Source organism: Leuciscus leuciscus (assembly GCF_965113295.1).
Source record: "Leuciscus leuciscus genome assembly, chromosome: 25".
Taxonomy (NCBI): Eukaryota; Metazoa; Chordata; class Actinopteri; order Cypriniformes; family Leuciscidae; genus Leuciscus; species Leuciscus leuciscus.
Window position 1 is genome coordinate 2175252 of NC_138724.1, and position 12603 is coordinate 2187854.

Consider the following 12603-nt stretch of genomic DNA (forward strand, 5'->3'; position numbering starts at 1 on the left):
GATGTCTATTTTGAATTTCCCTTTTGGTCTGAAATTGGAAATCCTTACACAAATTATCTGAAGGCTGCATGACTTCATCTGTGATGTAGCCAATGAGTCTTATATTCATTTTGGAGTAGTGTGTATATATGTGTAAAAACTATTGCATGTATTTAATATTGTCTTATTACCTCACCACAAACTCTCAACGGACCTGGGCCTTGCGGTCTAAAAAATCCTGGTAGGGTTTTGGGACTAACCGACAGAGGTGACGCCGGAAGACGCCCAGGCGGAATCTGATGGAACGAGAGACCAGGTGACACCAATGAACCAGGAGACCAAGGTGGAACCGTGGTGACGAGCGGCTGAGGAGGAGCCAGTGGTGCCGGGGGACTGAGGCGACGATGGTCCTAGGTTGAGCCGAGGGGGTGAGGATCCAGGGCAGAGCGGACTGGTCGACGGGGAAAGGTGGAGCTGAGGACACATAGGGACGAGGCAGAGCTAGGAAATCAGAGCCAGGAATGCTGGCTCAGTTGCAGGCATTGGCTCTTGCATGATGTCCGTGGTGGGCATAAGCTGGGTCTCTCAGTCTGGTTTCTTATCCGCGGTGGGCATAGCCTCTGGATCTGGAGTGCTGATTGATGTTAAGTGGGGCTGGACGCTAGGGACGGAATCCTCTTCAACTTTGCTCACTGCAAAAGAGGATCCATCAACCCACAGGGCGAAGTTGATATATTCCACCAGGGTACAACAGGAATCCCTCTTAAGCATTACAATCTGAATCTCATCGTCCAGTCTGCTCCAGAACCCCTCCATGAGTGTCAGGTCATCGCAGTTGGCGTGATGGCTAATGCTGACGAACTCCTCCACATAATCCTCCAGGTTACGTCCGCCCTGAAACAAAAAATAACAGCCCCTTTGGGCCCATGAAAGCTCTGCATTGGGGCAACGTTAAAGGAAGCGATATCCAAATCTTTTAGGTCCAGTATTCTGTAAAGTTAAATGAGGATGAAGATAGGCGAAGTAGTTCAAAATAACAGCTTAGTAAAATAGCAGATCTCCAAAAGGGTTTAAACACAACGAAACAGTGCTCATGGCACAAACAATACTGGACAATGAACTGAATGAACTGAGGGACTTTTAAATACACAAGAACAATGAACTCAAATATGAACAGGTGTGCTAACTAATCAATAGCCAAAGTGAAACAAAGGAAACAGGTAACAAAGAGAAACAAACTAAGAGTCCATGAAAACGACAGTAAAACACACTAATCATGAAACATATACGAATCATCAAGTATTCTCGTCACTTAACATTAAGGCTGAACCACTGGAGTCACATGGACTATTTTAACGATGTCTTTACTACCTTTCTGGGCCTTGAAAGTGGTCGTTGCATTGCTGTCGATGGAGGGTCAGAAAGCTCTCTGATATCATCAAAAATATATTATTTTATGTTCCGAAGATGAACGAATGTCTAACAGGTCTGGAACGACATGAGGGTGAGTAATTAATGACAGAATTTAAATTTTGGGGTGAACTAACCCTTTAAACAAAAGGAGATAGGGTTGTGTTTTATGCCCTTTTTCATTTTATTATAGGCCTACACATACAGTGAAGATAATCCGAGTATTTGTGCTCTTAGTGCCTGAACCACATGCTAATATATTTCATATTTTTAAAATAAAACTAAAAGAAGCAGGGTGGTGTGTGTGACGTTATCAAGGACTTTCGTCCTCCTGTCCTCGGGAGATGTTCATTCAGAAAGATTTGCGGAATGTGCAAGAAAACAAGAGGAAACGGCCAGTCATAGTGCGATGGAGGAACTGAGGAATAACGGTCAATTTTCTTGGAAAGAAAGACTTTATTTTTAATGCATTAGTACTAAGCTAGTGACGGTCGTTTCATAAGCCACCTGGAAAAATAACAAAGCGCAGTAAACGATAAAACTATTTGCGCTACAATCTAGTGTGTTTATGATTATTACTGTTACTATAATAAATTATAATAATACGATAACAAAGAGTACCAGTTTCCATCATCAAGCAAAATAATAAACTGACTTTGCACAGCTGAAATAACAAGCGCTGTTTCTAATGTTTCTAGATCTAGTAAAGAAACATTTCTTCAGTTTCAGGTCGGGAACAGCAACAGCACTGACTCACTACTGACAGCTAGTGGTTCGTTTTAGTACTCGTATATACAAATACTCTATCACTACAATTACAACTAATTATGTAAACTTATAGATTAGCTAACCACTAATCAAGCACTGTAAGAATACAAGATGTAATGCATCGTATTACAGTCTCAAGCATTATTTACATTCCAATCACAGTAATATCAATAGATTACATTTCCTTTTTTTTCTTTTATGAGAAATAAAATACTTCCTGTAGATTTTTTGGATTAAAGACTATTTAGATTAAGACTATTTCCTTGAATTTCCTTAAAGATTTCGAGGCTGTTCTCTTGCTCACCCCTCCCTCGCTCCATCCATTTGAGAACAGCAAGCATCTTAACCTCACACTCTTAAACCAATGCACACACACACACACACACACACACACACACACACACACACACACACACACACACACACACACACACACACACACACACACACACACACACACACACACACACACACACACACACACACAATCATCAGTTCAGCTTCACTTACACACACACACACACACACACACACAATCATCAGTTCAGCTTCACTTACACACACACACACACACACACACACACACACACACACACACACACACACACACACACACACACACACACACACACACACACACACACACACAAAATCATCAGTTCAGCTTCACTTACACACACACACACACACACACAATCATCAGTTCAGCTTCACTTACACACACACACACACACACACACACACACACACACACACACACACACACACACAAAATCATCAGTTCAGCTTCACTTACACACACACACACACACACACACACACACACACACACACACACACACACACACACACAAAATCATCAGTTCAGCTTCACTTACACACACACACACACACACACACACACACACACACACACACACACACACACACACACACACACACACACACACACACAAAATAATCAGTTCAGCTTCACTTACACACACACACACACACACACAATCATCAGTTCAGCTTCACTTACACACACACACACACACACACACACACACACACACACACACACACACACACACACACACACACAAATCATCAGTTCAGCTTCACTTACACACACACACACACACACACACACACACACACACACACACACACACACACACACACACACAAATCATCAGTTCAGCTTCACTTACACACACACACACACACACACACACACACACACACACACACACACACACACACACACACACACACACACACACACACACACACACACACACACACACACAGTAGTTTGTTTATGTGAGCTGCAAGTTCTAATTTTCATGTCTCAGATTGTCCAGAAGTGTGTAGTTGTGTGTAGTTGTGTCATGTTTCCTACAGGAGGCGCTGGAGGCCTCAGTCAGTGTGTTGAAGTAGAATCGGGATAGTGACCTGAAGAATCGCTGTTCAGCACAACCAGGTGAGTCCAACACCCAAGACATCCATACATCAGATAATATCTATTATTACATAGAGTAGTCAATACATAATAACAGAACACGACTCACTCCTGAAACTGATGATTGACACGAGGGAACCAGAAATGGGACTACAATAACAGAGGCTGTGGATGAGAGTAAACATCATCATCCGAACAGGTGAACAGAGAAGATCTGCCAACAGTTACATCAAGTTTGTGTATTGTTCTTTTGACAGATTTTTGTTGTTGTTGTATAGTACACATAAATAATTAACACATTTAACACATTGTTTTAAAGGGACATTGTGTAGGAATTTCTCCCATCTAGTGGTGAAATTGTATTTTGCATTCAAACGAATAATGCTCTCCAGCGCCTCGCTTTTTCAAATGCGCGTTGCATCTACGGTAGCCGTTATGTACCTAAAAGCTATGACAGGATGTCTTATAATAGCACTTCGAGTTTTTCTTCGGGTGAACATGTTTGTTATTTAAAACAAACTGAAACTTGAAACAACGAAAAAAAGAATGTTACAGTATGAACTACTGACTGTCAAAAACATTAACTATGGTAATTAGTAGTAATGCCTTCTTTACTCGTTATATTTTTTGAAGTATGTGCATTGTTAGATATCATCATCATCAGAGCCTTCTCTATCGTTACTTTACTCAATAGCTGCTATTCATCAAAGAGCCTGTTTAACTTTTAACTATAAATGTTCGACTGTCTATATAATAAAGTAGGCCTACACAACCAAGCAATGAAAAAGAAGCTTGTAATTAAGACCGTAACATTGACTTACCTGTCGAGAAGAAAGCAGGCAACTTCAGGGTCTCTTTTGAAAGCTTTCTCCTGCATTAGCTATCCTGACAGTAACCCTTGTTTTTGTAATCTCCGGTCACGTTTCCTTTTACCATCTATTTTGGACTTTTTCGACGACGAGGACTCCTTATCCTGTGACTCATATGTATGTATGAATGAACGGTGTATAAATAACCGTGCAGTGCAGCCTTTTAAACTTGCCGCGGCGGTGACAAGCGCCTCTCACTGCTCTGCTCCTCCGCTTCTGCTGGCTTCAGTCACGTGACGCTGGCTCTAAACGAAATGCGTTGTGGAAACGCGTTGGCCTAGTACTTTTTGTCCCTCTCTGCTATTATAGTTTTTCAAGATGGCGGAACTACATGGAAGCCTCCGTGGACTTACCCGTCCCATGTATATAAAGATAATAAATTCTTCGTTTACGAGGATTAGTCTGAACATTGGCATAGGTATTTGTACACCATTGAGGGCATATTTATGAATAAAAATATAGATTTTAGATAATAAAATACCTAAAAAGCTACACATTGTCCCTTTAATACTCATTCATACAGTGTGTGTGTTCAGTTTTAATAAACAGCAAACAGCACATGAGAGTGATGATCTGCACCTCTAGACAGAGTTTTTCATATGAGTGGGGTTAAAAACGAAGGAAAAGTGGAAGAAAGAGACGCCTTTATATTATATAGGAAGTTTGCTGAATGTTTATTCTGAGTAGAAGTTTATTCTCATTTGATGCGCATGGTTTTTATGATTTCATCATAACTTTGAACGTATACAATCTTCTTATTAAAAACATGTAATAGTGAATTTTAATCCCAATTATAAGTATTATTATTAATTGAGTGTGATCACTCTCTTGTCATTATTGCCTTTAGCTGCAGGAACCTCCTACTTCTGGCTGTAAATGAAAGTGGACATCGGGTGTTTTGGGATATTCAGCTTTAGTGACGGTTAACTTCCTGTTTCCAGCTGCCGATTCGTCGCTGACTCCGAGGCTTTAAACCTCTTTACACTGAATATTTAAACAGCTGGTAAGTTCAGAAATTATTCTTCATGTAATCATATAAAACGAGCTGATTTATGTTTTTACTTCAGATCTTTATTTCAGATGTTTAATGTGCAGACTTACTTCACCAAAATGTCAGAAATGCTGATTATTACAAAGTAAATCACTTGTAATATTTACACTGAAAGATTTTTTAATATTATAATATTTGTTAAAATAATTTAGTTTTTATGTATAATTAAATATCATAGACTAACAGTCATGCATACTTTTTATCATTTATCCTTTTTTTTTTTGTGCCACATAGTAAGCTATTGTTTTCCACCTGTGGTTAAAAAAAGAAGAAGTGGAGATAAGGACACCAGAAGCCTGAGAGTTACAAAGAGCCGCACCCGATCTAATGTTAAAGGCAGATATCCTGATGTTTCTAGATGTGCTAGGGGTCTTTTTACATTACAAAGAGCAGTGCATCACATTTACCACTCTATTAGGCCTATGAAAGGCACTGCTTTTCTACACATGTACTACAGTGTTTCAAACAGAGTAACACAAACAACTGAGAAGTAATAGAGAGGTCATAGATACAGAATATATGAAACTGTCACAAGATCACCATAGCATAACTGAGAGCAGTATTTACAACTCAAACTCTACAATCTCTTTGCAATTGCACAAGCAAATTTATATTCACATAATAAGAAAGAAAGAAAGAAAGAAAGAAAGAAAGAAAGAAAGAAAGAAAGAAAAAACAAGAATTCAGTTTGATTTTGTAGGTTCATGGGTAGAAAATGCTTGAGCTTGAATATTCGGGGTCAGCCCTATGTTCCCACAGCCCTATGTTCCCACATTTCTAAGAATTATTATTTTTTTTTTTTACGATTTGTCTAAACCCCAGTTACGGGTAGGTTTAGGGGTGGGGTCAGGGGTAGGCCATTTGTGGGACCACAGGGCTGTGGGAACATAGGCATGATCCCGAATATTCGAACACGTGGACGGTAATGAAATGCTGCTTTCTACTGATCCGTCAACCTGAGATCAGTCTGTGCCGTCATCAGGTCTTCAGTTCTGTGCTACAAAATCCGCTGTGGATTCTTGAACCGTTTATTGCAACTGCCTAGAGTATAATAGGACACAAGCAACACCTAGATAAAGCTTTCTTCTAGGCTACCTGCAGGTGCCAGATAAAGGGCTATTATTTGCTTATTTCAGGTATTAATGTACCTTGCATCTGGACCAATAATTACTAGGGGTGGCACGGTTCACAAAACCCACGGTTCGGTTCGTATCACGGTTTTAGGGTCACGGTTTTCGGTTCTGTACGGTTCTTGTTGTTGTTTTTTCTTTTAATCTTTAACACTCCAAAAATTTACTTCAGCATATGATATATAGCTGAATTATCTAATTATTAATTTATTTATTTCATAAATGGGGTGTGTTTGCAAAACGCAGCTTCTCATTTCCCGTGGGCTGTGTCGGACAGTTATTTGTCACCACTTTTTGCCAGGGTTGATATTATGTCCCAGCACGGATGTACCAATACAAATAAATAAAACATTTCCAGTTAACTAGCAAAGTATTCGTTTCGTTCGTTTGTTAAATAAGAAGCAATCTAGCGCTGAAATGTGTTTTTTTTAATCAAGTGATCAAAGTGCTCGTTGCCGTTGCGATCAGTGGCGCTGATACAGTGTTCTCGTGGCTCGCGCACACACCGCAGCGGCCGCACATTCTTCACTCAGACGCGCGCTTCAGTCCGTTGAGGAGACTCTAGGCTACTCTATTCGTTCCGATGAAATCACAAAACAAAATTCATACAAATCTGTCCCTGCTTGATATACAACCGCTGATAAACATAATCGGTTTTGATGAAAAAGAAAAATATATACGAGTGCAGATTAGAACTCAGAACCTTTGACACGCTTGGCAAGTTCTGCCACTGGACCATTAAAGTACATACCGGTACGTGGAACAGTCGATCTATGTAGCCTATTTATTCACGTGAAAAAAACAACATATAGCCTAGTGGAGTTGATCTCATTAAATGTCTAAGTAAACCCAGTGTACTATTTAAATCGATTGCTGGACATTGTAATGTTATTCTACATTTGTCTGATTTATGATTTAGCATTGTATTAGCAGTAGCACGGGCACAAGGCTACATTGCGCATGCGTCGAACCGTGCGAACCGCGCGACGCACACACGCACCGAACCGAGACAAGCGAACCGAACGGTTCGGATGTTTTTTCATGTACCGTGCCACCCCTAATAATTACCCCTTAGCCTACTGTCCAACTATCAAATCTGTGCGGCAAAGCTGCGTGACACACTGGACAGCGCAAACCAGATGCATTTACACTGTAGTGAAGTGCAGATCAATATTTAATATCGATTTAAGTTTAGTACACAGCAGTCATAACTTTTATTTTAGACAATACACTGAGTTTTGGACAAGGGATGAATTTTATAATATATTAGTCACATTAATTTGTATCAATGCTAGTTTACTATCACGTTACTTAATCGTTAAATGTCTTATGATGTGGTTAATGATGTAGTAACGGAATTTGTAGTTCAGGGAAGAACGAGGCGAGAACCAGCAAATGTTCAACACAAACTTTAATCACAAAATAAACCAAACACAAAGTAAAGCAGACCCCCACGGATGACTGACGCATTATGCAAACAAAATAACAACTTAAAATGTCTTCTGTCGTCAGTCGTCGTTTTCTCCTTCCAGAGCTCCTCCGTGAGACTCACTCAGCGCTGCCACAGATGTATTGATGAAACGAGAACTGTCAAAAACATATACAGTATGTATAATATAGTATAGGACTGGCTGAGAATTGATTCTCATTTTCAGAGACTGTCAATATAATTTTCTTATTTGCAATAGGCCTATCTTACATAAGAAAGAGAGCATACACAGGGCAGGCGTAAGCTAGCCTACACAAAATTTGAGGCTAAGGAAAAATGCATTTCTTTTTCAAATCAGAAGCTTTTCAGATCAGAGCTCGACGAGGACCTCTGCTGGCGAAAGCGATGTAAAATAATGAATGAATGGATAGATGAATAAATTAATGAATCAATATATTAAATAGCCTACATGACAACAATCTGTTCCATTGCATACTCCTAGTAACTCCAAACAATAAAGATAACATTTTGTATTGTGAATGTGGACATTCTTCCTGTTTGTAAACATATAAAACTCATGAATAGAGGAAGTAATAAATGCAGGTGCAAGCACACACACACACACACACACACACACACACACACACACACACACACACACACACACACACACACACACACACAGTTTCACATGATTATAGTAGAGTAAATGTACTGTAGCCGAATGGGCAAGGCTTATGGAGGCTTTGTGCTTAATGAACATTGTAAGAAGTGTTCTTTAGAATTACTGGTGCTTAAAGTGGGAAACACTTTAGAATACTGTTCCGTCATTAATGAATAACTACACATGAACATGAGTAACACACTATTAACATTCTAGTAACTACTATTAAAGGGATAGTTCACTTTGAAATTAAATTTTGGTATGTTTTAGCTTACCTCAAGGGCATCCAAGATGTAGGTGTCTTTTTTTCCGCAGTAGTTTCAATTTTGATATTTTTAGGTCAAACCGTTCTTGTCTGTCAGTCATATAATGCAGGTCGATGGTCACTGTCTCAAAGAGCATGCACAGAGTCCAAATTAAAACAATCCCCCAATTCGTAAGTACACATTGATGGCCTAAGACACGAAACGAGCGGTTTGTGTGAGAAAACGAACAGTATTTATATATTGTTGGGGAATTGTTTATGGGGAATTGTTTAATTTGGACGACGGGGAATTGTTTTAATTTGGACTCTGTGCATGCTCTTTGAGATAATGACCATCGACCTGCATTATATGACTGACAGACAAGAACGGTTTGACCTAAAAATATCAAAATTGAAACTACTGCGGAAAAAAAGACACCTACATCTTGGATGCCCTTGAGGTAAGCTAAAACATACCAAAAATGTATTTCAAAGTGAACTATCCCTTTAACTAACAAGAACCTCTGATTAACACATTAGTAAGTAATAGCACTCAGTTGAATGAGGTAGTTCACTATTAGCTAATCAGTAACTACAATTTTTTTCATACCTCATTAATGAAGGAACAGCATTCTAAAGTGTTACCCTTAAAATGTTTCAAAGTGTTTGAACGCAATACACCTTAACAGAGTGAGGGCACTCCCTGCGTCGTGCATTTTTAGACCTTTGAATCAAAGTATGAAGCAGTCAAGTGGGTGTGTGTGATACGAAGTTTCGGACGTCATTGGTCACGTGATTGTGATAGAACGAATCAAGCATCGATACAAAGCTTCACTAAAAATGCTTTTTTGGACACATGGTTTACATCACTATTCATTACACCATGTCTGCATGTCTGCCACGCCAGTGCCTTTTCACAACATGTCTGCCACACCAGAGCCGGTTCACAACATGTCTGCCACACCAGAGCCGGTTCACAACATGTCTGCCACACCAGAGCCGGTTCACAACATGTCTGCCACACCAACTCCAGTCCATGAGTGCGCTCCAGAGTCCGCTCCAGTCCATGAGTCTGCTCCAGTCCATGAGTCTTCTCCAATCCATGAGTCCGCTCCTGTCTATGAGTCCGCTCCAGTCCATGAGTCCGCTCCAGTCCATGAGTCTACTCCAGTCCATGAGTCTTCTCCAATCCATGAGTCTGCTCCTGTCTATGAGTCCGCTCCAGTCCCTGAGTCCGCTCCAGTCCATGAGTCCACTCCAGAGTCTGCTCCAGTCCATGAGTCCGCTCCAGTCAATGAGTCCGCTCCAGAGTCTGCTCCAGTCCATGAGTCCGCTCAAGTCCATGAGTCCACTCCAGAGTCTGCTCCAGTTCATGTGTCCGCTCCTGTCCATGAGTCTGCTCCAGTCCATGAGTCTGCTCCAGTCCATGAGTCCGCTCCAGTCCATGAGTCCGCTCCTGTCTATGAGTCCGCTCCAGTCCATGAGTTCGCTCCAGTCCATGAGTCCGCTCAAGTCCATGAGTCCACTCCAGAGTCTGCTCCAGTCCATGAGTCTGCTCCAGTCCATGAGTCCACTCCAGAGTCTGCTCCAGTTCATGTGTCCGCTCCAGTCCAGGAGTCCGCTCCTGTCTATGAGTCCGCTCCAGTCCATGAGTACGCTCAAGTCCATGAGTCCACTCCAGAGTCTGCTCCAGTCCATGAGTCCGCTCCAGTCCATGAGTCCGCTCCAGTTCATGTGTCCCTCCTGTCTATGAGTCCGCTCCAGTTCATGTGTCCGCTCGTGTCCATGAGTCCACTCCAGAGTCTGCTCCAGTTCATGTGTCCGCTCGTGTCCATGAGTCCGCTCAAGTCCATGAGTCCGCTCCAGTTCATGTGTCCGCTCGTGTCCATGAGTCCGCTCCAGTCCATGAGTTCCAGAGTTCAATTCAATCAATTCCTTGAAAGTGCTGATGCACAAACGTTCTGCTGTGGCTCGTTTTGTAACCTTTCATTGGCAGAACAAAAACACAATGTATTTTCTCTAAAATTAAAAAAAGTTATTCAGTATTGCAGTAATACAGATCTATGCTTCTCGAGTCATTCTGCAGCACAGTATCGGTCACGCGTATGTTCTGTTTTTATTCAGTTTTCATTGTGTTCTGTTTCTCTTTACAGTTAGTTTGCTAATTAGTTCATAATCTCCTCTGTTCATTGCCTGTTTGTTTCCTAGTTTACAGATTGATTAGAGTCCTCGTTTGAGGTGTCTTTTTAATTAGATCATTCACGAGTTTGTGTGCCCATATAATCTTAGCGTAAGTGGTAAATGGATTTGGCTTGCTGTCTTCTATGAGGAGCTCATAGAGGATATTCTACTCGAGCTCCGATTGCCCCCTATTACGCAGGCAAAATATGGCACAAAAGGAGAAGGGGATATGGGGGGATTCTGAAAGAACTAACGACGGGATGTGGTAAGAGGCTAGTTTTTATACCTTGGTATTAATTAGAAGATTAGATTAATATCTAATTAATATTAGATATATGTTAGTTATAATATAATCACTCGTTCTTGAATGAATAACATTTGTAACTATATTTGTAATGTATATTTTATTTATAAAGATTAGTTTCTGTACCTGAATACCTGAAAATCTTAAAGGTATAGCGGAGGATTTTCTTTTTCCGGGTGGGTAGCCTATACTATTGGTCCACCTAAGTGTCAATCATTCTGGTGATATGTTTACGTAAGGCCGTCGTACGTGCTCGTCCTTTCTGCGCATGCGCACTTTCAGGTGTATATGTGTCAAGTCAAGTCAAGTCAAGTTTATTTGTATAGCGCTTTTCACAATACAGATTGTATCAAAGCAGCTTCACAGTATTAAATTAAAATAATACAACAAAGTTTGTTTCAAGAGGAATTTATTGATTGATAAAATTAAATTAAATATCCCCAAAATATCCCCAACTGAGCAAGCCAAAGGCAACAGTGGCAAGGAACCGAAAAACTCCATCAAGTGACCTAATGGTGTCCTAAAACTCCATCAGGTGACCTAATGGAGAAAAAAAAAACCTTGGGAGAACCCAGGCTCAGTCGGGGGCCAGTTCTCCTCTGGCATTTATGAGCTAGAGGCCGGATTGTAGTTTGAACTGTAGGATTATATGAATGCCTGGCTGAAGAGATGCGACTTTAATCTAGTTTTAAACTGGGAGAGCGAGTCTGAGCAACGAACAGTATCAGGAAGACTATTCCAGAGTTTTGGAGCCAAATGTGAAAATGCTCTCCCTCCTTTGGTGGTTCTGGATATCCTAGGTATGACCAAAAGCCTTGAATTTAGTGATCTTAAAGAGCACGATGGATTATAGGGCGATAGAAGATCCGTTAAATAGACTGGAGCTAAGCCGTTTAGGGCTTTATAAGTCAGTAGTGATCCAACGCTGCATACTCTTAAAGGTTACGTCCGTGGATCACGGCTGAACGCGTCTTTTCCACACTCACTTACAAACAAACATTTTATATCCAAGATTATATCCAAGACTTCAGTCATAAATTAGTATTAATATTGATAGCATCACTGGTAGCTTCGTTGCTAACTCACTGTCCATCTGTTAAAATGGCGAATATATCAGATGTAAGTAG

The 12603-nt window shown here is 40.6% G+C and overlaps 1 protein-coding gene across 2 annotated transcripts in view; it reads left to right on the plus strand.

The window, feature by feature from the left end:
* The first annotated feature begins 5360 nt into the window (after positions 1-5360).
* The window catches only part of LOC309490463 (NLR family CARD domain-containing protein 3-like), a 34051-nt gene continuing 26808 nt past the window's right edge, over positions 5361-12603 (plus strand). The window contains exons 1-2 of one of the 2 annotated variants that reach the window (XM_082159650.1): positions 5397-5476; positions 5759-5860. The gene's annotated coding sequence lies outside the window, so the exon portion shown is untranslated. Of the gene's footprint in view, positions 5477-5758; positions 5861-12603 lie in introns of both variants that reach the window. The other variant, XM_082159649.1, reaches the window with a different exon arrangement.